This window comes from Equus quagga, chromosome 16, assembly GCF_021613505.1.
Source record: "Equus quagga isolate Etosha38 chromosome 16, UCLA_HA_Equagga_1.0, whole genome shotgun sequence".
In the NCBI taxonomy this organism is placed as follows: Eukaryota; Metazoa; Chordata; class Mammalia; order Perissodactyla; family Equidae; genus Equus; species Equus quagga.
The window spans coordinates 38,199,818-38,227,622 of record NC_060282.1 but is presented as its reverse complement, the minus strand read 5'-3'; the positions used below and the strand labels follow the sequence as shown (position 1 = coordinate 38,227,622).

The following is a 27,805-nucleotide window of genomic DNA, read 5'->3' as shown; positions in this document are numbered from 1 at the left end:
GCAATTTTTAAAGTAATGCAAGAAACCTGGTCTAGCTTTCACTCAGTTACTTAACAGGGATAGGGCCTCTTTTGAAAGTGAACTTTGTAAGAGTTCTATGGGGATATCTTCAATAAATAACTTCTAAGGCATTCGTTTCCCATGCTCAGTGAAGAATGGACACAACCGTAAAAGTTGAATGACTGCCTAGAATTTTAATTTTAATCCAGTGTTCACTGGAAGCCTGCATTGTAACTACAAAGCATGTCAGCGTGAAACAAAGAAAGCTGCTTGTTAGATGCTTCTCAAGATATGTTTTCTTTGCTTGTTGTTTTCCTACTTCTGTAAACGTATCTGTACTTAGAGTAAACCTTTTATAAAAACTCAAGTAAAGAAACCATTTATCTATGAAAACGACGTTGCTTTTATTTTGTCCTGAGTTATGCAGAAGACTCTAAGTTCTGTTTATTGAGAAGGAAGAGATATTCACTGAGAGCCACTTGATGATAGGTAGTGTGCCAGGTATTTTTATGTAAGTTAACTCATATATCTTCAAGCATGTTATCACAACAGCCCTGTGAAGTAGATATGGGAATTAACACCATTTTACAGATTAGGATCTTTGGGCTCTCAGAGATGGTAAGTGACCTGCCTGAAATCGTATATATATATCTAAAAAATGGTGGATCTGGGATTTTAAGTTTTTCAAGTCAATGCTCTTTCCATTCTGCCACAGTTCATGTGCCATAACTTTTACAATAGTTTCTCAATCTTCTTTATTTTAAAAAAATTATTTAAAAATGATAAAGCTCTTAACTTTCATAAATGAAGATCCTCTAACTAGCTATCTTTTACCATCCATGATTTCTGTTTGCTCAGTATCTTTTTTAAAAGGACTATAGAGGGGCTGGCCCAGTGGCCGAGTGGTTGGGTTCGCGCACTCCGCTGCAGGCGGCCCAGTGTTTCGTTGGTTCGAATCCTGGGCGCAGACATGGCACTGCTCATCAGGCCACGCTGAGGCGGCGTCCCGCGTGCCACAATTAGAAGGACCCACAACGAAGAACATACAACTATGTACTGGGGGGCTTTGGGGAGAAAAGGGAAAAAAAATAAAATCTTTAAAAGGACTATAGAGCTATATAGTCTCCAAAATATCATCTTTTTCCCAATATACTTTAGACAATTCATAAGAATACAATTATGTGACATAAAAATAAGCACAGCAAAAAATAATTCCCCATGGCATTTTCGATGAAGTCCTTGGAGTAAGTTGGGTTGGAAACAGTATTTTACATTCCTATATTATTTGTGCCAATTTTATGAATCTCTCACCTCACTGAAATCTAAATCATAGATTTCTGGTGCATTTTAGGAATTTATACAACTTAGCAAATTGATTGTTAACTATTTACCTACCTACTTCTAATGCCTATTAGTAGGAGCTGATTTCAGTAAATAAAGGGACACTCAGAGTTAGATTACTAACAACCCCTACCTGAATGTTGAGTGATCCCTCAGAGTTCCATAAATGAGCTAGGCACTGTTTTTGCTGTTTTAAAAAATGTGTCTGCAACCCTTTGTTTCTTCTTGGAGATGATATTAACAGTATAGACAATATGCTGAAAAATGGTTAAGATGGTAAGTTTTATTTTATGTGCAATTTACCACAATTTAAAAAAAACAGTACAGATTCTAATGAGGGAGGACAATTTGGCCCTATCCCCAGCCTCAGTGAGGTATGTCTGTGAAAATTTCAGTATTACAAAAGACCATCAGTGAACTGGAGGAATAATTTTCCATTCATAAATGATTAGCAGAACTTACATCTGATAGTCTAAGAACATAAAGACATTTTAACTGTAGAATATGCTGCTTATAATAAGTCATGATATATTTGGAAATAGCTGGTTACCTTTATTCATTTATTTATTTTTAATTGAAGTATAATTTACATACAATATTATATTAGTTTCAGGTCTACATTACAAAATGATCACCACGATAGGTCTAGTTACTATCTTTCACCAAACAAAGTTGTTATAATATTATTGATTATATTCCTTATGCTGTACGTTGCATCCCCATGACTTATTTATTTTATAACTAGAAGTTTGTGCATCTTAATCCCTTTCACTTGTGGTTATCTTTAAAGCAATCACACTATAATTTTGTTTTAATTCTATTTGAGAATTTAAAGAATAGAAAAATTGAATATGGCTCAGTTATTGGGGAAGTGGAGGAAGGGGTATGTGTTATTTAAAAATGTATATTCTGACATTATGAATAACTACTATTTCATAAGAATGATAATAATGGAAATCCCATTCATCAGGAATCTAGAAAGAACTCTGAATTACAGACCAGTAAATGTCATATCTGTTCTAAGCCTACCATCTGACTTATTGATGGCAGTAGGTATGTAACATATTTCAATAAGAAGACATCATATATATTTATTGCTATCTTTTGAGGGTGTTAGTATTTTTTTAAGAATTTATTTTTTTAGACCAGTTTTAGGTGTACAACAAAATTGAGAGGAGGGTATAGAGATTTCCCAAATACCCTTTGTCCCAACACGTGCATATCTCCCCCGTTATCAACATCACTCACCAGAATGGTACATTTTTTACCAAAGATGAACCTATATTAACACGTCATAATCATCTAAAGTCCATACTTTACCTTGGGGTTCACTTTTGGTGTATATTCTATGGGTTTGGACAAATGTATAATGATATGTCCCTTGTAACAATATCATACAAAGTATTTTTACTGTCCTATAAATCCTCTGTGCTCTGCCTATTCATCTCCCCCTACTCTCCACCCATGGCAACTAATGATCTTGTTACTGTCTTCTTATTTGTGCCTTTTCCGGAATGTCATACAGTTGGAATCATATAGTATGTAGCCTTTTCCGATTGGTTTCTTTCACTTAGTAATATGCCCTTAATATTTCTCCATATCTTTTCATGGCTTGATAGCTCATTTCTTTTTAGGACTGAATAACATTCCATTGTCTGGATGTACCAGTTTTTTATCCATTCACATACTGAAGGACATCTTGCTTGCTTCCAAGTTTTGCCAATTATGAATAAAGCTGCTTTAAACATCCATGTGCAGATTTTTGTGTACGTTTAAGTTTTCAGTTCCTTTGGGCAAACACCAAGGAGTGTGATTGCTGGATCATATGGTAAGCATTTGTTTAGTTTTGTAAGAAACTACCAAACTGTCTTCGAAACTGGCTTGTACCATTTTGCATTCCCACCAGCAATGAATGAGAGTTCCTGTTGCTCCACATCTGCTAGCAATTGGTGTTGTCAGTGTCCAGATTTTAGCCATTCTAATAGATGTGTAATGGTATCTCTTGTTTTAATTTGCATTTCCCTGATGCCATATGATTTGGATCATCTTTTCACATGCTTATTTGCCTTCAGTATATCTTCTTTGGTGAGGTGCTATAAAGGTCTTTGGCCCATTTTTTTAATCGGGTTGTTTGTTTCCTTATGGTTGAGTCTTAAGAGTTCTTTGTATATTTTGGACAGACAACATTCCTTTATCAAATGTGTCTTTTGCAAATATTTTCTCCCAGTCTTGTCTTCTAATTCTCTTGATGCGTCTTTCGCAGAAGTTTTTAATTTCAGTGAAGTCCAGTTTATCAGTTATTTCTTTCATTGACCATGTCTTTGGTGTTGCATCTGAAAAGGCATCATCATATCAGATTATCTAGGCTTTGTCCTATGTTGTCTTCTCAGAGTTTTATAGCTTTGTGTTTTACGTTTAAGTCAGTGGTCCATTTTGAGTTCATTTTGGTGAAGGGGGTAAAGTCTATGTGTAGATACATTTGTTTTTGCATGTGGGTATCCAGTTGTTCCAGCACCATTTGTTGAAGAGACTGTCTTTTGCTTCATTCTATTCCCTTTGCTCCTTAGTCAAAGATAGTTGACTGTATTTATGCGGGTCTATTTCTGGGCTCTCTGTTGTGTTCCATTTATCTATTTCTCTGTTCTGTCTCCAGTACCACACTGTCTTGATTACTATAGCATTATAGTAACTCCAGAAATCTGGTAATGTCAGTCCTCCAGCTTCGTTCTTCTCCTTCAGTGTTGTATAGGCTATCCTGGGTCTTTTGCCACTTCCTATAAACTTTAGATTTCATTTGGCAATATCCATTAAATAATATCCTGGGATTTTGATTGGGATTGAATTGAATCCACAGATCAAATTGGAAAGAAGTGACGTCTTAACAATATTGAGTCTTCCTGTCCATAAACATAGAATAGCTTTCCATTTATTTAGTTCTTCTTTGAGTCTATTCATCAGAATTTTGTAGTTTTCCTTACGTAGATCTTATACATATTTTGTTAGATTTACGTAAGTATTTCTTTTTTTGGTGTGCTAATGTAAATGGTATTGTGTTTTTAATTTCAAATTCAACTCCTTCATTGTTGGTATATAGGAAAGCAATTGACTTTTGTATATTAACTTTATATCCTGCAACCTTGCTATAATTTCTTATTCATTCCAGGAGTTTTTATGTCGATTCTTTCAGATTTTCTATGTAGGCAGTCATGTCAGCTGTGAACAAAGATAGTTTCATGTCTTCGTTCTCAATATGTATACTTTTATTTCCTTTGCTTGACTTACTGTATCAGCAAGGACTTTCAGTATGTTGTTAAAAACTAGTGGTGGGAGAGGACATCCTTGCCTTCTACCTGATTTTAGTGGGGCAGCTTTGAGTTTTTCACTGTAGATTTTTTGTAGATGATGTTTATCAAGCTGAGTGAGTTCCCCTCTATTCCTGGTTTACTGAGGGTTATTTTCATGAATGGGTTTGGATTTTGTCAAATGCTTTTTCTGCATCTATTGACAAGACCATGTAATTTTTCTCTTTTAGTCTCTTGATGTGATGGTTACTTTAATTGATATTTGAATGTTAAATCAGCCTTGCATACATGGAATAAATCCCACTTGGTAGTGGTGTATAATTCTTTTTATACATTTTGGATTATATTTACTAGTATTTTGTTAAATATTTTTCATTTATGTTCATGAAGGATATTTGTCTGTAGTTTCCTTTTCTTTTTTTTAATTTGTTTTTATTTTTCATTGTGGTAACATTTGTTTATAACATTGTTTAAATTTCAGGAGTACATCATTATATTTCGATTTCTGTCTAGATTACATCATGTTCACCACCCAAAGACTAATTACAATCGATCATCAAACTCATGTGCCTAATCAGGCCTTTCACCTTCCTCCCCCCCCTTCCCCTCTGGTAACTATGAATCCAATCTCGCTCTTTATGTGATTGTTTGTACTTGTTTTAATCTTCTACTTATGAATGAGATCACACGGTATTTGACTTTCTCCCTCTCACTTGTGTCGCTTAGCATAATACTCTGGAGGTCCATCCATGTTGTCACAAGTGGCTGGATTTCCTCATTTCTTATGGCTAATATTCCATTGTATTATATATACCACATCTTCTTTATCCATTAGTCCCCTGATGGGCATCTAGGTTGCTTCCAAGTCTTGGCTATTGTGAATAATGCTGTGATGAACATAAGGATGCATGTATCTTTACAGATTCGTATTTTCATGTTCTTTGGATACATAACCAGCAGTGGAATAGCTGGATCGTATAGTAGTTCTATTCTTAAATTTTTGAGAATAGTGTTTTCCATAGTGGCTGCACCAATTTGCACTCCCACCAGCAGTGCCTGAGAGTTCCCTTCTCTCCACATCCTCTCCAACACTTGTTTCCTGTCTTGGTAATTGTAGGCATTCTGATGGGAGTGAGGTGATACCTCATTGTAGTTTTGATTTGCATTTCCCTGATAGTCGATGATGTTGAATATCTCTTCATGTGCCTGTTGGCCATCTGTATATCTTCTTTGGAGAAATGTCTGTTCAGGTCTTTTGCCCATTTTTTAATTGGGTTGTTAGTTTTTTTGTTGTTGTTGAGATATATGAGTTCTTTGTATATTTTGGATATTAACCACTTATCAGATATATGGTTTCTTCTAAAAGGTTCATGGTTTCAGGTCTTACATTCAAGTATTTAATGCATTTTGAGTTAATTTGCGTATATGGTGTAAGATAATGGTCTACTTTCATTCTTTTGTACGTGGTGTCCAGTTTTCCCAACACCATTTATCGAAGGGATCTTCCTTTCTCCATTGTATGTTCTTGGCTCCCTTGTCAAAAATTAGCTGTCCGTAGATCTGTGGGTTTGTTTCTGGGCTTTCAATTCTGTTCCATTGATCTGTGTGTCTGTTTTTGTGCCAGTACCATGGTGTTTTGGTTACTGTGGCTTTGTAGTATATTTTGAAATCATGGAGTGTGATACCTCCAGCTTTGTTCTTTAGGATTCCTTTGGCTATTTGGGCTCTTTTGTTGTTCTATATAAATTTTGGGATTCTTTGTTCTGTTTCTGTGAAAAATGTTGTTGGAACTTTGATAGGGATTGCATTGAATCTATAGATTGCTTTAGGAAGTATGGACATTATAACTATGTTAGTTTGTCCAATCCAAGAGCGCAGAATCTCTTTCCATTTCTTTGTGTCTTCTTCAATTTCCTTCAACAATGTTTTAGAGTTTTCAGTGTACAGAACTTTTACCTCTTTGGTTAAGTTTATTCATAGCTATTTTAATCTTTTTGTTACAATTGTAAATGAGATTGTATTCTTAATTTCTCTTTCTGCTACTTCATTGCTAGTGTACAGAAACACAACTGATTTTTGTATGTTGATTTGGTATCCTGCAACTTTACCATATTCATTTATTATTTCTAAAAGTTTTTTAGTGGATTCTTTAGGGTTTTCTATATGTAAAATCCTGTCATCTGCAAATAGTAACAGGTTCCCTTCTTCCTTTCCAATTTGGATCTCTTTTATTTCTTTTTCTTGCCCAATTGCTTTGGCTAAGCCTTCCAATACTGTGTTAAATAAGAGTGGTGAAAGTGGGCATCCTTGTCTGGTCCTGTTCTTAGCAGGATAGCTTTCAGTTTTTCTCCATTGAGAATGATATTAGCTGTGGGTTTTTCATATATGGCCTTTATTATGTTAAGATACATTCCTTCCATGCCCATTTTATTCAGACTTTTTATCATAAATGGATGCTTTATCTTGTCAAATATTTTCTCTGCATCTATTGAGATGATCATATGATTTTTATTCTTCATTTTGTTAATGTGATGTATCACATTGATTGATTCATGGATGTTGAACCGTCCCTGCATCCCTTTAATAAATCCCACTTGATCATGGTGTATAATATTTTTAATGTATTAGTGTATTCGATTTGCTGGTATTTTGTTGAAGATTTTTGCATCGCTGTTCATCAGTGATATTTGCCTGTAATTTTCTTTTGTGTGTGTTGTCCTTGTCTGGTTTTGGTATCAGGGTAATGGTAGCTTAGTAGACTGAATTTAGCAAGCCTCCCCTCCTCTTCAATTTTTTGGAACAGTTTGAGAAGGATAGGTATTAAGTCTTCTTTGAAAGTTTGGTGGAATTCACCAGGCAAGCAGTCTGTTCTTGGACTTTTATTTTGAGGGAGGTTTTTGATTACTGTTTTGATCTCCTTACCGTTGATTGGTCTATTCACATTCTCTATTTCTTCTTGATTCACTTTCAGAAGGTTGTATGTTTCTAAGGATTTATCCATTTCCTCTAGATTGTTCAATTTGTTGATGTATAACATTTTTTAGTATTCTCTTAAAATCTTTTGTATTTCTGAGGTGTCCATTGTAATTTCTCCTCTTTCATTTCTGATTTTATTTATTTGAGCCTCCTCTCTTTTCTTTCCTGGTGAGTCTAGCTAAAGGTTTGTCAATGTTGTTTATCTTTTCAAAGAACCAGCTCTTGGTTTCATTGATATTTTTCTATTGTTTTATTTGTCTCTGTTTGATTTATTTTTGCTCCGATTTTGTTATTTCCTTCCTTCTACTGATTTTGGGCTTTGTTTGTTCTTTCTCCAGTTTCTTTAGGTGCACTGTTAGATTGTTTACTTGAGGTTTTTCTTGTTTGTTGGAGGTAGGCCTGTATTGCTATAAACTTCCCTCTTAGAACCCCTTTTGCTGTATCTCACAGATTTTGGCATGTCATATTTTCGTTTTCATTTGTCTCCAGGTGTTTTTTGATTTCTCCTTTGATTTCTTTGTTGACCCAATCATTCGGTAGCATTTTGTTTAATCTCTACATATTTGTGGCTTTTCTGGTTTTCTTTCTGTAGTTGATTTCTAGTTTCATATCATTGTGGTCACAAAAGAACCTTGGTATTATTTCAATCTCCTTAAATTTATTGAGACTTGTTTTGTGTCCTAATATGTAATCAGTCCTGGAGAATGTTCCATGTGCATTTGAAAAGAATGTGTATTCTGGAGTTTTTGGATGGAATGTTGTGTGTATATCTATGTAGTTTCCTCTTCTTGTAATGTGTTTCTCCGGTTTTCATGTTAGAGTAATGCTGGCTTCATAAAATGAGTTAGGAAGTATTCCCTCTGCTTCTATCCTCTGAAAGAGATTGTAGAGAATTGTTATAATTTCTTCCTTAAATGTTTGCTAGAATTCACCAGTGAACCTTCTTAGGGCTGACGCTTTCTGTTTTGGCAGGTTATTGATTCATTCAATTTCTTTAATAGATATAGCCCTATTTAGATCCCATATTTCTTCTTGTGTGAGTTTTGTCAGATTGTGTCTTTCAAGGAATTGGGTCCCTTTCCTTGAAATGCTTATCAAAATTGTGGGAATACACTTGTTCATAATATTTATTATCCTTTTAATTTCCATAGGATCTGTAGTAATGTCCTCTCTTTCATTTTTGATATTAGTAATTTGATTTCTTCTTTTTTTTTTTTAGTTAACCTAGTTAGAGGCATATCAGTATTATTGATCTTTTGTTGTTGTTGTTGTTGAGTTAGATTGGCCCTGAGCTAACCTATGTTGTCGGTCTTCCTCTTTTTGCTTGAGTAAGATTATCCCTGAGCTAACATCTGTGCCAGTCTTCCTCCATTCTGCATGTGGGATGCTACCACAGCGTGGCTTGATTAGTGCTGTGTAGGTCCATGCCCAGGATCCAAACCCGCGATCCTGGGCCTCCAAAGCAGACCACACAAACTTAGTAACTATGCCAACAGGCCAGACCTTATTATTGATTCTTTTAAGGAATCAGCTTTTGTTTTCATTGATTTTCTGTTTTCAGTTTCAGTGATTCTCCTCTAATTCTTAGTAGTTCTTTTCTTCTGCTTCCTTTGGATAGTGTTAATATTTTCATACTATCTTTGACAAGGGTTTCATTTGAAAGATTAATTTTAAAAATTATTCCGGAATGCGATAGGGGGATTTTTGTTAGTACAGGAAACATGTCTACACCATAAGCAAAGGGGAAGGAAGATGGGCAGATCTTTGGAAATGAAAGTGAAAACAATGGAACAAACTAAGGACTATTACTAGACCCATTTAATATTAATTTTAATTATATGGACAACTAACACATAATGAAACTTTCAAGTGCATAGCTAGAATACAAGCACTTCAGGTAACAAAATGACCAGCTGGTGGTTTAGGCACATTGCCTCCCATGTTGATTATAAGTTTCCCAATATTTTTGCTCAGATAAATGTACTCTAGATGGGATAAAGACACTGGATCAAGCAGCATTTATTCGTATTCTTTGATTTTCAGTGTCTCCAAGTACTATGTCTTCTGTGATTGCTGGCTCCCAGAATATTCAGTTCCCCCTTTTACATTAACCTTTTCTTGTTTCTCTATACATATTCTGTTTCTCTATACATGATATGTATAGAGAAAGTAAATAAGAGAAATACACATTTAATAATCAAAAAGCCAAAATGCATTCCATATTACAAAGTACATTTCTTTCCATATTCCGTTTTGTAGTTCATGTCTCTATTACAACATCTGGCTCTATAGTTTGAGTACAACAGGAATGTCATTTGGATTTCTTACATCTTAGTTCCCTGTCATTTACATGAGGTGGGAGTCACCCTCCTAGATAACTTCATACTCAAATCCAAATGTACAATTCTAACTTCTCTCCAAAAATAGAGTTCCACTACTCATCCTTGATTTCTTTCCCAGTGTTGAGCAGGGCTGTGGTGATTGACACAGTTGGTTTATTCTTTAAAAGATTCTTTACCTTCTTACAAGATGGTCTTGGTCCCATAAAGCCCAATTATATGAAAGTAGTTATTCATAATATAATCATAACGTTCATGCAATAAGAAGTAACAAGAGAGATAGTTTAGTTACATGTACTAATAAATGTCAGGAAACTTTTGAAAGAGAATGTGAATAAACAAAGAGTTAAGGAGTTTTAATTTGTGTAAGTTTGTTTATGGGGTAATCATGCAAGCCACTTTTATATGATAAGAAAAGAAAACTAAAAATCATTGTAAGTTGTCCTACAGCTGTTGGTATGCAGAACATTATAAGGAATTGTTCAAAAATAAAACAAGCAAGAAATCCTACCTTTGTATCATTTTATTTCAGTTGCAGTCACACAAAAAAATACAATATAAAGAATGATAATTTGTGTAAAATTTTTAAAGTATGAGTGATTTAAACTGAGAATATTAAAGGTGAGCAATTTGTCTGAAATCTGTAAAATCATAAACAATATAGATAACATACTAAAACTAGCCTGTTAACTTGAAATGGTTAATTTGTTTTTTATAATGTAATCTTTATCAAAGTAATACATGAATTTTAACAACCAAATGTTGCTAATGTTGTTCAACTAAATATATCAAAATAGTATCAGTCCTCTAATACTCCCACCTAATTCTACCCAGCCATTGCTGCTTCTGGGAGTTAACGCCATACTTCTGAGTGAAATGAATAGACTACTCTCTCTTGATTTATTTATTTTATTATTACCTATTAACTTGATATTTATTGTAGATGAGGATTCCATCTCTTTTACACTTCCCTTCCACTCATTCATGTGTCATTTTTTTTTTCTTTTTGGGGGGCAGAAAGATTGGCCCTGAGCTAACATCTGTTGCCAGTCTTCCTCTTTTTGCTTGAGGAAGATTGTCCCTGAGCTAACATCCATGCCAGTCTTCCTCTATTTTGTATGTGGGACATCACTACAGCATGGCTTGGTGAGCAGTGTGTAGATCCACACCTGTGATGCGAACCCACAAACCTCTGGGTGCCAAAGTGGAGCATGCGAACTTAACCACTACCACCAGGCCAGCTCCTTGTATCATATTTTTTAAGTCAATATAAATTGTTTTCATTATAAAGACTGTGTAAATATTGTTCATTGCTTAGTCAGGTAATATGTGATTATGTTTCCTGTCTTTTATACTCTTGCTTTTCCTGAAGTTAATCATTGCCACATTCTTTATTTGCTCAGTTTCTTTTTAATCTCTACTGCTTCTCTCTTTCTCTCTACCTCATTTTCAATGCCTACCAATGACTCTACATAATACCCAGCAATTTAATTTTTCACACTTTGAAACTTATAAAATAATGTCAACTCTATTTTTCACCTCGGAACCATTTTTCCTCATATCTTCTTTTAGCCTTCTCTAGTCTCGGCTGATGGGTAGGTTTCTAGACCTGTTGCACACTTGACACAAAAGAGCCAGATGAAAGAATATTGTGATTTTTGAGGTTAATGTAAAGAGTGTTGGAGAAATTAGAGGATATCAAGTTAAGTAGTGTTTTTTAATCAATATAAATTAGTAAAATTTTCAATATCTTTGTCCTACCATTCTAAAATACTAAGGATTTTGAGTTCCTATATAGAAATAGTATAAGAGTATAGAAAAATGTTGTAATAGTGTTTATTATACATGACTATTATAGTGTGCTTGGGTGTTTTTACAGTTTGCTATGAAATAGAATAGAATATGTTGTATTTTATTGCTATGAACTGTGATTGAGTGTGTGCCCTATGGAGCAGTGGTGGAGGTTGTTTTTTTTGGTGATATTATTACTTTTTTAGCTTGGAAATAATCTCCTTTGGAATTGTGCTTCATTTTAGGAATGGAAATTCTTGTTTTTAGTTGATGGTGAAAAATTCTTGCAGGGCATATGTGACTAACCTAAGGATTGCTACAAATAATTGAAACTAGGAACTTGAGAGTAAAGAAGAGGGGAAGGGACTTTAAGTCATGGTGTAGTAGAGATGTTTTTTGGAGAGATGAGGAAAGTAGGCAAAGTATACCCTGAGAACACATATGAGTGGGAATAAAGTTTGAAAGCAGGAAATGAAACTGGTATGGGAGAGGGATGCTGATGTTCTGGTCTATCTCAATGCTTTCTATCTTGAGGTAGGCATGAATAGGAGAGGCTGTATCAGAGGTTACATATTTCTATATTTATAAAAGGAGTTGGGAATTTTGGACAATGTGCATGTGGTGACTTTCCATCGGTGTTGCTATGCTGGGTATTTGTTTCCCTTCAGTGACACATGGATCAACTACATGTAACCAGGCAATAAACACAGGCTCCAATAAAATATAGATTCAAGCAGAGTCTTAAGTGGACGAGAGTCTGTGAGGAAATACCTTGAAGTAAAATCTAGACCTGGAAAAGATGTTAAGTATTTTACCATTTATCCTCTCGAAGAGAAAGACTTCTTAGGTACATTGAACTGTCATACCTGTCTGAGTTTTCATTAGGCCTTGTAAATGTTAAAAATAGTATTATTTTCTCCTGATAAACAAGCTTATGCTTAGAGAGAAACATGGAATAGTTGCCTCAAGATAGATGCTAAACATCAAGAAAACAATAAAAAATTTAATTTTCCAGTCTTGCCGATGTTTATCTCATATAGATTTCTTGACCAGAAATCCAGTGAATGCATTAAGGCACTATTCAACTGTCTTTCCTACTCTTACTCAGCAGTTTTCACTGAGGGCTTACTATGTACCAGATATACTGGCTACAGACTGACAGAGGTATGAAAAATAGATTCACTGTGATCCTGCCCTCTAGAATTTTATAATCTGGATGAGAAGTAAAACCTAGACAAATGAATTTATAACTAAGAACTCTGAGCAGTAAATGAAAAGTGTTAAATATGCTCTGTGGAAAATTAGTGCTATACAAACTATTTAGAATAGGAGGAAAAGACTGTAGGCCAGGTGGTCAGAGATCTAGCTTCACAGACAAGTTGGAATTGAATAGGCAGAGAAGAGTGACCTATTTATTTACTCAGTTAAATACTGAACCCTTCTTATGTGTCAAACACTATTACGGATACTAGGGTGACAGAATTAAACAAGAGAGATGAAGTTTCTGCTTTCGTGCTCTAGAGCTCATATGTTTGATGAGGAAGATAGGCAATAATAAACAAATAATTGGAGCTAGATCAGTATGTACACACACACACACACACTATATATGTATATATATATACACACAACTAGTGGTGTACATCAGTTATGTTCACTTTCCATTAGCCTGAAGTTAGTCATGTGGTCAACCCTACCTGCAAGGGAGGCTGAGAAGTGTACTCTTTCTAATACATGGCTATGTGCCCCACTAAAAATTATTTTACTATGAAAGAAGGGGATAATGAATATTGAGTTACAACTGACAGCCTCAACTACAGAGACTTCAGGGTTACCTGGTCGCCAAAGCTAGGATATTCCTCAGAAAGCAGCTTTGGCTCTCTCTTCAATACTTTGAACATGTCCTCAATTAGAACCTAAAGTTCTGTACCGTATAATATGGCAGAAATAATGTTAGCTTTGTAAATTGTTCAGTGCTGCTATCAGGACAAATATTGTCGTTGCCCCGTGTTCTAACCCTTTTCATCTGATAATAGAACTGCCCTTCCTTTGGCTAAACAACATTCTCCTATTCTATGTGGTTTCAATGGGGATTCCTATTACAGGGTAGTCATGAGACACAGGCCTGTCCAGTCATTGTACTCCATCCCCCGACCCAGTTATTGGTTCAGATATGGACACACTACTTAGGCAAGGAGTATTTCATGTGAAGACACTGAGAAGAATAAACTCTCTTTCTTGTGGATCATTAAGTTTAGATATTGTCATACTGAAGCTTTCTGTGACTATACCCCACTCTTCTCCTTCACCACTATCACATAAAGAAAACCAGTCTGTGTTAAAAAAGAGAAAGAGTTGAACTCACAGAAATAATCAAAGCTGAAAGATGGAGAGTCTGACATCATCCAATTCCCTTGACACAGTTCTAGTCAATGAAATATAAAGAGGTGTTTCTACAAATTTCTGGGAAAGTCTTCACTATCTTCCTTTTCCTTCTTGGAATAACAATTATGGAAGTGACTGGCCACTTGCAACCATGTGATGACAAACATGAAGACAAAAGCCACATACTTAGGATAGCAAAGTGGATAGATAAAATGATCTTGTGATGTGAGTGACATCATGGAGCCACTGCAACCAGCCCTGGAATTTAGGTTATATGAGGAAAATAAACAAATTGTTAAGCCACTAATATTTGGCTTTCTATTACATAAGGCCAAACACAATCCTCATTGATATGGGCACGTAGAGTATTCTAAAATGAAAGTGATAAAACCTAGGAAAAGTGCTATATGCACAATAGAATTTGACTCTGAATAAATGCATGCAGTGTGAATTAATAAATGGATTCCTTAAGTCATAGAAATTCCCATTTCTGTTCAAGAAATAGAAAAGATGTATGCAACATATACTTCAAAAAATTTGGAAGAAATTGATGATTAACTGTATGTTTGATGGAGACAGGTTGGGTGCATACTATACATGGCTTTGAATACTAGTATGAAATGTTTTGTTTAAGTAGGTAGGCAATGGAGAGGAGTTGAAGTTAATTGAACTAAAGGATGACTTAGGTGTGCTTTGAAGCTCAGATCCATTTTAGACTGAACCTCTCAGTTTTACTCACACATTGGTAGTAGGTATATGATATTCAAACATAAAAATCATAGTTACATTTTCCTCTACTCTAATAGAATATATTGTATTCTAATATAGTATCAGATTATCTGTTAGGATTTGAAATATCTATAGCGTGTAATATAACCCATTGTTTCCAGAAGCTACAATCCTACTTAAAAAAAAAAAAAAAAAAAAACCAATGACACACTTTTAAAATTGACTAAATAGAAGTGTGAGAGGGCTAAGATTGCCCTGGGTTATGTTCATTTGGTTACAGTAATTACCCTGTTATTCCTGAATAGCAAGTAATCATCTTATTAAGCCTGCTTACAGAGGTCTTGTATGTAAGGAGTAACACATGCTCATTTTCAAATCAGTGTTTTAGAATAAATAAAACTTTTGTAGCAAAATAAAAACCATATTTTTAGGGGCAAAGAATAGAACCACATCATTGATGATCTGAAAGTGGGAGTTCTTTGATCCACATACTACATATCCTGGAGAAGAATGTGGACAACTTATAGCACTAATTGAGCATTTCTTCCTTTGCCTTCTCTCCTTCCTGCTCCTCCTCCACTTAACCACTTGGTTTTAGGCACTTCCTTAGCTCTCCTTTCCGTTCGTCTCTGGTAATGACTCACTTGGTAACCTGTCCCAGGCATGCTTGGTATCTCATTAATAGCTAAAAATTATATATTTTTATATATATAAATCTCACTTACAAAAAATCTCACTTACAAAAAATTTACTTTAGCTATCATAAAATATGCAGTACTTATTCCATGTTTCTTCAGTATTTCTAAAGTAATGGATATTTCCAGCAAAGTAAGGTTTCTATTTCCCCAGACTTTTCACTGTTGTTTATTGTATTTGGCTTCTCTACAACTATCTAAAGAATAAAGAACTACATAAAGTACTATATCCACTGTCTACGAAGCATGATAGTTACATTTAAAAAAAAAAATAATGTTACAATCAAGCTGGTCAGAACAGGTAAAACCCCCTTAGCTCCAGCTACATCTCCGTCTTTAGTCAGCTCCTGTCCTCTCAAGACTGCTGTCCCCTCTCATCTGTTCTCCCCAGGCCTCCCCAATCTTTCTTCTATATTTATACTTCTTGTCCGTGGTAAGTCATAAGTCTTCTCTCTGACCTTGAATTCTGGCTCTTCCATAACTGCTCCTTTCTTACCTATTTTTCTCAAATTTCCAGTACTGTCTTTTAATACCATATTCCTTGTGACCAACAAAAATGCTTGTACATAAGGATGAAAGTTCTAGGAAAATAGTTCATAACTAATTCATTATTATATTTTCTCAGCAAAAATATAATAGATGAGTTGGCTGTTCAAAATAACTGAGGACCCATGGTTTACTGGGTTTCCTATCTGACAGTTTGTAATTTTCTAAGAAGCAAACTTCTGGGTTTTCAGTTACTATTACATAAAAGAATCAACTTTTAAAAAATATTAACATAAGAGCCATGGGAATGTATATAATTCTCATCTAAGATTTCATATATTTTTAAATTGCTTACTTCTAGAACTTTGGCTCTTCATCAAAGGTTTTCTACAGCAAGTGACTAAAACTCCTCTCACAGAATATGGGGGTATATAAAATAAACACCAAGTCTAAGCCCAATAATCTTCCTTCTGTATTTTTTAAGATTCCTAGACTTAAGCAAATGTGCCATTAGGTGGCTACCACCTTTCTTTCTAAAAATTGATCAATTCAGTAATGCACCTTTGGAAGACACAAAAGTACACTGGAGAGATGGGCATATTCTATGTCTTGATTGTGGTGGTGGTTACACAACTGTACACATTTGTCAAAGCCCATCCAACTGTACATTTTTAAAGAGTGAATTTTATAATTTCCATATAGTCCAGTAAACCTGACCTAAAAAAATGTTTGACCATTCAGTATCACACCTCTAAAAGACACAAAAGTCCCCTGGCAACAGTGATTTCCATTAATGTCAGAGTGTCTATTACTGAGGTAGCTACCCAGAATCTTTAACACCAGCTAACACTTACTGAGCACTCAATGTGTGCCAGGTGGTCTAAGTGTTTTATATAGCTTAACTCCTTTAGTCCTCACAATAACCCTCTGAGTTGGGGGCTGTTTTTCAGATTGTACAGATAGAGAAACTGAGTCTAAAGAAAGTCCCGTAATTTGCCCAAGGTTATATAGTTCATAAGTGCCAAAGCCAGGCTATTTCCCTACTCCCCCACCCTGAGAATGTATTGGTTAGAAGAACTGTTAGAGGTAGTTCAGTGACCTAACTGGTATGGATATGGGTGTTTCGCAGGAGAATTAAGCAAAAACTAGTTTATACAAGACCTTAATTGTTCTTATATAAAATTTACCTTTTATTGTATTGGAGTAGTAAGCCATCGAAGGATCTAAAACAAGAGCATGAGATGATAGATTCACATTTGGAATAGTGGCTGACAGATCAGGTAGGGAGACCACTGGAAGCTCTAGCAGTAATCCACATGATGAGAGCCTAATTTGAAGCATTGATTTAGGAAAGAAGAGGAGGAAAACCAATAATGGGCTAACTGCACTTATTTGAAAGGATGTATATAAGGAGGAAAGCCCTAGGAAAATAGGTTGTAACTAATTCATTATTATCCTTTCTGAGTAAAAATATGATAAATGAGCTGGTTCATCTCAGTGCACGTGTTGAAGGATAGTGCTCTAGATCGCTCTTTACCCAGCTGTTCTAAATTGGATAACAAAGGCAGTGACTCTCCTGCTACATGTTTGCTTATCAGCATCAATGATTCCTGAATTTGAAGGCCACAGATTGGGAACTCCCTGCACTTTGCACCTTCTTGACTCTTCATCAGCTCAGTATTTCATTTATGCCCCCAAATAAAAATGTTGGACCAAACTGTTGTCTTTTTAAAGGTTTAAGAGAAGGTTATTATTTGTTTATTGGTTTTATTTTTAAATATAGAAAAGACAAGCATGTTTAAATGTCAATGAGAAGGATTCAGTTGGAACAGAGGTTGAAATATATTGGGATGAGAAGGAAAAATCAGTAGGGTAACATTCCCCAAATGATGAGAAAGTAATATTCCATGAATAAAAGGCAGAGGAGTTGACATTAGCATGAAGGACATCTCTTCTAATGTAACAGAAGGGAAGAAAGAAAGGATAGTCACAGATGCAAGTAGATTCAAGAGTTTAGTAATAGGGAGTTGAGGAGGTGCCCGTTTGTTGATTTTTTACTCCATAAAATAGGATGTAAGGACATCTATTAAGGAACAGTATAGGGCTCAGAAATTTGAGATGGGGGACAAGAAGCTGCTTATTATCTTTAAATTTTAATTTTTTACCTAGTAAATATAGACTGGAATCTAAAAGGATGCCCATAAATAATGGTAAAATATAAAAATTTCTAAAAATTAAGACCAGAGGGACAAAAACACAACGTAAATTCAGGCGACACAGCCTGAACCTCAGATTTAGCTCTTAACATCCTGGCAGTCAAAAAAAAAGGGAGATTCCGATACTACTAAATTGTTTAAAGGTTTTACTGATTTTTAGAATGTATAGATGTTTTTAAATAAGTTTTTAATTTTAAATAGTTTTAGATAGACAGAAAAGTTGTAAAAGTAGTATGGAGAATTCCCATATAGCCTGCACCCAGTTTTACCTATTATTAATATCTTATATTAGTGTAGTATATTTGTCACAACAAATGAGCCAATATTGATACGTGATTATTGACTAAAGTCTATACTTTATTCAGATTTTTTCAGTTTTACTAAGAACATTTTACTAATGTCCTTTTTCTGTTCCAGGGTCCCATCGAGTTGTTATTACATTTGTTATGTCTTCACAGGCTCCTTTTGACTCTAGTTTCTTATATTTTTCTTGTTTTTGATGGCCTTAATAATTTTGAGGAGTACTGGTCAGGTGTTTTTTAGAATGTCCTTTAATTTGGATTTGTCTGATGTTGAGGAGCGAGTATCTACATAAATCATTTGGAATTCTGTACAAGAGATTTGTCTATCCTCCTTCATTTAGGATATATATTATAAAGAGAATTGATGTCCCTTTAACACTCAAAAATTGTAAGAATCAATTAATAGTATGGATTGCAACTGTAGTTAATCTCTTATGTGCCAAGCATTTCTTTAGTCTCTTAGAGCTTTAGCATCTTCATCTGCAAAATGAGAGATGTGGACTATACTAGTTGGCCTTCACCTCCCTTTCTAGTTGTTCATTGGTATTTTTGGTGACCTGAGGGAAAGCCCAAGAATGACCTTCGGTGGTAGCCATGCTGTTTGTTTCTCGAGGTCTTAGGGAAGGATCCATTTCCTTGCCTTTTCTAGCTTCTAGAAGCCTCCTGCATTCCACGGCTCATAGTCTCTTCCCTCCATCTCCAATGCCAACAATGGCCGATCAGATCCTTACATCACATCTCTATGGCCTTTCTTGTGTCATTGTGTCTCTCTCTAACCACAGCAAGGAACAATTGTCAGTTCTTAAGAACTCATGTGATTAGATTGGGCCCACCCAGATACTCCAGCATAATCTCCCCATTTCAAGATCTGTAACCTTAATCACTTCTGTAAAGTCCCTTTTGCCATGTAAGGTAACATATTCACAGGTTCTGGGGGTTAGGACGTGGACATTTTCAGGGGGCCATTATTCTGCCTAACACAACAACATAGGAGTATAGTCTCTGTCTTCTTTCCACTGAATGATAATGACAAATGATAGTCTTATGAACAAAAAGCCAGCGTGAGCTACCAAACTCAGACAAATCTAGGCATCTTGTCCAGAGTCAAACACAATAAAAAGCCTAAGTGTATCTGTTGGGAGAAGACATGGTACAGAGAAAAGTGTTAGAGATCACTTATTGTATATCCAGTTTGAATTTTGAAGTTAGTATTAGGCTGTTGTAGCAGTTTGCCCTTGACTTAAAGTAATAGTTTTTATGAAAATAACTATATTTTCCAAAACAAAAATGTTTACTCTCATTGACTTATTTTTTGTAAATCTCTTTAATGTGTGGCTTAGTGGAAGACAGCTGGGTTCTCATATCTACTTCTGTATTCAAACTTTTGCAATATGTTGTTTTGGTTGAAATATAGGAAGAAAAATCCAGCCTCACACAGGTATGTAGTCAGAAAAGGAGTATTTTAATAACCTTTAAGATAATTGTAGGTATTCTTCTTTGGTATACAATGTTTCTTTTTTTATCTACTTTATTTATTTATTTAGTTAGTTAGTTAGTTATTTTGTGAGGAAGATAGTCCCTGAACTAACATCGGTGCCAGTCTTCCTCTACTTTGTATATGGGATGCCACCACAGCATGGCTTGATAACCGATGTGTAGGTCTGTACCTGGGATCCAAACCTGTGAACCCTGGGCCACTGAAGCAGAGCACGTGAACTTAACCATCATGCCACCTGGCCGGCCCCTTGACTTTATATTTTTAACAGGTTTTTTTAGATATAATCCACATATTGTACAATTAACCCATTTAAAATATACAAATCGTGGCTCTTACTATATTTAGAATTGTGTAACCACTACCACACTCAATTTTAGAAGATTTTCTTCACCCCAAAAGAAATCTTGCACCCCTTAGCTATCACCTCCCAATTCTCCCATCCGCTGCAGACCCAGGCAACCACTAATCTTTCTTTCTCTACAGATTTGTCAATTCAGGACGTTTTATATAAATAGAATCAGACTGTATGTGGTCCTTTATAACTGGCTCCTTCTACTTCACATAATGTTTATATCATTCATCTATATTTTAGCCTGTAATAGTGCTTCATTTCTTTTTTACTGTTAAATAATATTCCATTTTATAGACATACACCACATTTTTAAAAATCGATTATTCAGTTGATGAACCTTTGGGTTGTTTCCACTTTTTGGCTATTATGAATAGTGCTGCTATAAACACTCACATGCACTTTTTTTGTGGGTATTTTCATTTGTCTTGAGAATATACCTAGGAGTGCAATTGCTGGATCATATGGTAACTCTAAGTTTAACCATGGTAATTTCTTAAGAGGTTAGTTACAATATGAAATTTGAAACCATAACAATGGACTTTTCTTATTCTGTAATGTTACAATTCATTGGTTTGTCTTGACTTTTCATAATGAATCTTTTACCCGTGCTTGATTTTGTAACAGCATACATTGGTCATTTGGAAAATATTTGTCTACTTAGTTATGCAGATCTTCCAAAAGTTGACACATTTTGTTACATAACATCAAAACTCACGTTGGCTAATATTACTGCTGATCTCATCAGAAAAGTCTAAATATCAAGAAGTTGTCAGGTTCATGATAGCAAATACAGGTTTTTCCAAAATGCTAATTTTTGCTTGAAAGTTTAAATTTTGTCATTGGCAATAAATACTGTCTATTGTTTTCCTTGAAGTTATAGTTTATGTTAGATAAAATATTTGTGAAATATCCAATTCTGAATAACCATAATTTTGTCAGTCACTACTTCACATAAAAATATTTTTTCATAAAGAAATCAACTAGTATAACTTGCAATTCAGTTGCATATCTGCTTTTTCTCAATACAGCTGTCCTTCTGTGGTATGCAGCAGAAGTGCTTTACACCCGCTTCCCATTTTGTCACACTGAATGTTAAAAAGATATCTATTCATTGGTCAAGATTTAATAAAATTAATCACTTTACTATTTTATCAAGAACATTCTTACCTGAAACTCATTTGATACATTTTTTACTCTAAGTGTATGGTGGAGAACTATAAGTGTATAGTTCATTTTGGTGCTACTGTGGATTCATTCTAAGGCTCTCATTGCTTTTGCACCATCGTCGCAAATGTCAACATGGTGAAAAAGACAAATTATGTCTTAATGTTATTAAAAAATTAGTTTGACCTTAGGGGTTCTTGATAGGGTCTCTGAGACCTTGACGTATCTGTGGACCACACTTTGAGTACTGCTGCTCAGACACTGCCCAGAACTGTTTCTGTCTCAAAAAGTATTTCCCAGAAATGTTAAGATTAATAAAAAATCATATGTCATTTTGGCCAGAAACAAATATATTTTTGTTATTTGGGAATATACTGTTTTTTAAATTTTTTTCTCCTATCTGAACTACTTTTAGTAGTTTCATAATTTAAAGAAATTCAGAAAGTAAATAATCTTCACCATCATTTTAAAATGGGGAAACATTGGAAATCAGTTTTTATTTATTTGCCTAAGGCTGACCAGTTAACTTGCTGTACATTTTAAGTTGAAATCCAAGCCTTCTGATTGTTAACACCAGTACTTTAGCTTTTATAGGCTACTTTACTGGCATATCTATGTGAATATCATGATACTTTAGTAAAGTCCAAAGTGTAGGCTTAATTTGTTTGTCATATTGAATAATCTTCAGATAATCGTCTTTCAGGCTTGAAAAGGGATTATATAAATACTCTTAGAAGAGGTTTGGGAGGAGTGGGTGATGGTGGTCAAAGGGTACAAAACTTACAGTTATTAAATGAGTAAGTTCTGGAGCTCTAATGTACAGCATGGTGACTATAGATAACAATATTATATTGTATACTACAAAGTTGCTAAGAGTAGATCTTAAGTGTTCTCATTACACACAAAAAATTGATAACTATGTGAGGTGATAACTAACTTTATTGTGGTAATCATTTCATTATATATATGTGTGTATCAAATCCTCTAATTGTTCACCTTAAACTTACACAATGTGATAATGTCAGTTATATCTTAAGCTGGAAAAATACTCCTAGGTTAAAAATTGGATATGAATTATGCTGACATTCTAACCATGTTCGATGGGAAATGAATTCATTTAAACAGATTAAAGAAATATTTTAAGAATGAGATGTACCTTTAATTATAAAACCTCTTACTACTGCAAATATACTTAAGACATTTTGCAATAAGCTGAATGAATTAGTTATATAAAAAGCTACAAGTTAACTTTCAATATAAAATATAATAAACATCAAATAAATTGTGTGTAAATATTTTATTAGCTGGTTGAAATCCGATTGATTTTTGTCAGTGGCTTATTTGTGTTGTATTTTGGCAGAAATGATGCTACTGGGAAGACTTTTAAAATGCATATTTGTATATCTTAAAATTCTCAAGGATCACATGTTATTAATAGTGATGATGAAGATAATAGCAATAGATAATATTCATTACCTACTTACCATGTGCCAGGTACTATACTGTGTTATTATATTCATTATCTCATTTAATTCTTAAATTCTTACATTAGAAAGATATTTATATTACTAAGAATAATGAGACTAAAAAAAAGAGCTTTGGGTTTGGTAATCACTGACATATATTTATTTGTCATAGGAGTAATTTCACTACCCTCAAACATGCTTTTGACTCTCTAAGCAGTCTTCTAAGCAGTCTTCTGTTTGAGAGCAGGAATTGTTTTGTGGTGGATGTTTTTTAATTTTCTAAGTCAGTTTCTTAGCATCATCTGACTTTAGTTTCTATTGTAACACTAGAAAAATGGACTGGAAAGTCTCCTAGCCTTTCTATAAACTTAAAATTTCTTTTCGTTTTAGAAAAATGTTCTTATAGAATGAGTTTGATTGAATTTTTCCATACGAAATATAAATGGAGGAAAGATAACATGTGATGTGTAAGAATTTTAGGAGTCCTTATCTAAGAACTCAAAATAATAAAAATGGTGATGACAGTTGCTCATTATATACTATTATTAGCTAAGTATGGTGAGTACTATATGAGCATTATCTCAGTTCTCTCTATAACCCCATAAAATATAGGTACTGTTCTTATTCCCATTTTTCAAAAGGGGAAACTGAGGCTCAGATTTTTTTAAAGTTATTTTCCCAAGATCATATAATTGGTAAGTGATAAAGCTCAGATTCTAACCTAGATTGTGTGTCCAAAGGACTTGCTGCATTTGCCATTGGGCTAGCAGTCTGAATTCCTTATCCTAGCTTTACCACTTACTAATCATGTCCGTGGGCATGTTTCTTAACTTCTTTAAACTTCAATTTCCACATCTATAAAATAGGAATAAGAGTAGAAGGTCTTAGCTTTTCATAATTTTTTGACGGTCACAAAAAGTTCTGGGGGCTTTTAGGGCCTTGTTGTGAGGATAAATGAGAAAGTAAAGTGCTCAGCAAAATTCTTGGTACATAGAAGTGCTCAGTAAATGATAATGTCTATGGCAATGATAATAATGAAATAAAATCTCTCTTCTTCATTGCCTCATTTCCAGCCACAGGACCCTTACTCCTGTGCAACAATACTAAATATCCTTCTAACTGACTCTGCCTTCTATCACATTTTAAGCCAGTCCAATATACACAGCAGCCAGGTGTAATTATCCTGAAGTTTATTTAGGGTCATACGACTCCTTTGTTTGAAAACCTTTGGTGCTTTCCCTTTGCCTACTGAATTAAATAAGCTGATACCGAAGGCTCCAGCTTATCTGTCTTGCTTTATCTTTCCTACAATGGAACCTGTGTAGTTCTCATTTGGGGTAGAGATAGAGTTGTTTGGAAATATTTGAGGTTGTCAGAGTTACTAAGGATCCACAACCTGGCTTTAGAGTGCTGGGGCCAGGGATGCTCGCAGTCCTTCCGTGAGTGTAACAGTCTCACACACAAAGGGGCTCACCCACGTGTAGGTAGACAACTTGTTCTACCTCCTGCTTCCTGAGTGCACTCCCTATTTTCCTATCATCATTCCTTTATCCTGATATTTATTTGAGATTTTCTGCCTCTCCTCCTAAATCTGTAGCTGTTGTCATCTTATCTGGCCTTCAAGGCCAACCTTAAATATCACTTATATTCCCAGATCCTTCCAGTTTCTACCTGAACCCATATACTTTTTAAATGTTTATTTCTTAAACCTCTTTACACCTGTCTATAATTATTTTTAGTGAAGAAGATCATTTACTACCCTGCAACCTCTTTTTGAAGACGGGCTCAAAGTCTGATTCATCTTCGAGTGTCTCAAAATGTATAGCACTGTGTATTATACCTTGCAGGTATTTCTGAAGGGTAGAGACCCTATTTTAATTTGGGGGATAATAAACATTACCGTATTTATTTCAGCATTGCTGGTGCCTTGCACAGAACCAGGCCAATAATTGGTGATAAATTCATGTTTTTCTAAATTGATATTCTCCTCTTAATAGACTAGCAGTTTTTTGAGGCAATGAAAGCAACAATTATTATTTGTTTGTTTACTTACATTCTTCTATGACTATCTATCCATTCACCCATCTCCTTTTTCATTCAAACAAGACTGAAAATGCTGGCAGGAGCAGCATCTTTACTTCACTCTGTCTATCAAGCAGGAGACAGCATAATTCCTTTTATCTACTAAGTGCTTAATATGTTTTGTTGCATGGGCTGGTTGGTAGCCTGGAGCGTAATTTAAAGGTGAAAATGTTTCCATGCCTTCATACTGTTTGGTGGTAAAGTACCATGGATGTCAAAGCACCTCAGGACCTGAATGATAGGTTATGTAAATGTAAAGCTGGATACGGTTTATTTTAACATGTTGGCATCCTATCAAAAAGTATATACTCTGAACAAACCACTTTTTGTCCTAGAAAAAAAGACCCAAGAAAATATTGGCTTTGTCTGTATGTATATGGGAGCCTTTTAGTACTTACTTAATTTCTACTCTTCCTCAATCACATAAACAAGAGTAAATTAAATGACAAATTCAGGGGAATACATAGATTTACACTTAGAGATCACTTAAGTCTTTGTAGGCTAATATGAGTTCACTAGAGAAAAATAACTCCATAAAGAATCTTTTATCTTGTTTTAAATTATTATTCTTTTAAAAGTGTTTCGATATGGGAAAGAAGTCTCATGGGCTAGGGTGATTTTAACCTGAGTGTTATATGGGGATTTGGACTTGATCCAGATCATTTAAAAATAGCTTGATTATTTAAAACAGAACTTTGTGCTTTCATTGTTTGTATTACATATAAATTTATTTTATTTTGTGTCATAGTGAAGTGATAGTCTAGAAAAAAAGGCAGATGCCTTTACTAAGTTTCATTGTAAAATTTTTGCTTGCCAAAATCAATATCAGGATTTTTTTAGATCTATTGAAATTTGCTTTTGTTTCAATTCAATAATTAGTCCTTTTATTATATTAGTAATTATATTATTAGTCATCTTCTAAATGAAGTAATACAGCATAATGCCAAAAGCATTCTACAGTCAGAAAAACTGGGTTCAAATCCTGGCACAACCACTTATTGGCTTTGAAAGTAGACAAACTGTTTGATTTCTCTGAGCCTGTTTCTTCATTTGGAATAATTCTCCTTAATTCTTAATCTTATGGTGAGGCCTAGCTGAATTATGTGATTAAAACAAAAACAAAAACACGTAAGCTTGACTCTTGGTAGATACCTTTCAAATGTTGTAGTAGTTATCACTGCTGGAATTTGCTACCTTAGGTTAATTTACAAGTTTTTTCAAAGGTTTATTCCTTTGATAAGAAAAAATATACACTTAAGTATGTTTGGGCACTTTACAATTGATAATTTTCTAAATTTCCTCTGGATTTTTCCATAAATCTAAACTAAATTGGAGCTTGCACACTGTGATATTATGGAAATAAATCTGAATTAGCCAACAGGGAAATTGGTGTAAAATTTGCTTCACCACTAGGGACAGAATCTTGGTCATTTCACTTTACCACTGTGGGCTTTAGTTTCCTCCTGTATAAAATGGGAGAGTTAAGGCAAGGAAGCCATGATAAATGAAATGAAAGCCCCCTTCAGTTCTAGAATTCAGTGATTATATTTGGAACATTATTCTGATTCATTCTAAAAGTCCAACTTCTTTTCAATTTTCTATTGTCCTTGTTTTTTATTTCATGCTAATATACGTATATTATACTTAATACATATGTGTATACGTGTAAATAGGTGTTTTCTAAACTTGATAATGATAATCACCAGAGGTGCTCATGAAAACTGGTTAAAAATCTCTAGAGATTCTGATTCAGTAGGTCTGGAGAGGGCCCCAGGAATCATTAGTTTAATAAATTTCCCAGGTGATTATCACCAACCAAGTTTAAACTGCTGTGTTCTTTTACTATATTTTATCTAAAAGCTAGTTGGAATTTTCTACTCTTTTTCTGGGAAGAGGAAGATTCTATATTTGGGGATGCTGAGATCCAATCTGTGGACATTTACTTCATTCAAAAAGTGTTTATTGTACATCTATAGTTTAATATAGCCATATATTAAAGGAGTGTGCTAGCTAGTTGGAGAATTTAAAAAACTTACAGGATAGTGAGTAATAGATGTATGAAAAAAAGGATGAGGAGCAGAGAGAAAGAAGCAATCAGTTCTGCTTATAGGGGTGGAAGAGCTGCCGGGCTAAAACTTGTAAGAAGAAGTGACACTTGGGGTGGACTTTGAAGGATAAATAGACATCTCCTCAGCAGAAACTGTGAGGGAGGATATTACAGGAAGAGAGGACAGTGTGAACAAGAAGATGTAAGAATGCCAGATGTAGCTGGACATTGTTGAGAAATAAGATAGATGGGACAGGAGAGATAGGCTGGAGGAAAAGTGGCCTTCAGAGTAGAAAGGGCTGTTAATATAATGCTAAAAGGGTTGGACTTCATTCTGAGGATAGTGTGATGGGAGGAACGGAGAGGTGCATAGGAATATGTCTTTTCTAAAGTTCCCTCTGCCCAGGTGTGAAGTGTGCATTTCAGGAGTGACAACCAACAAGAAGACCCAGTTACAAGGCAACTATAGTCTCTACCAGAAGCAGTACTAATTATTGCAAAGGGCCCAACCGCTAGAGTCAGACTGCCTGGCCTTAAATTCTCATTCTGCCACTTACTAGCCAATTCCTAAATTTTCTCATCTGTATATTTATGTGCCTAAATTTTCTCATCTATAAACTGGGATGTAATTTGT

The 27,805-nt window shown here is 34.7% G+C and overlaps 1 protein-coding gene across 6 annotated transcripts in view; it reads left to right on the top strand.

Moving 5' to 3' along the window:
* Positions 1–27,805, top strand: part of VPS13B (vacuolar protein sorting 13 homolog B) — a 784,298-nt gene that overhangs the window by 515,039 nt on the left and 241,454 nt on the right. The gene's annotated exons all lie outside the window — the stretch shown is intronic.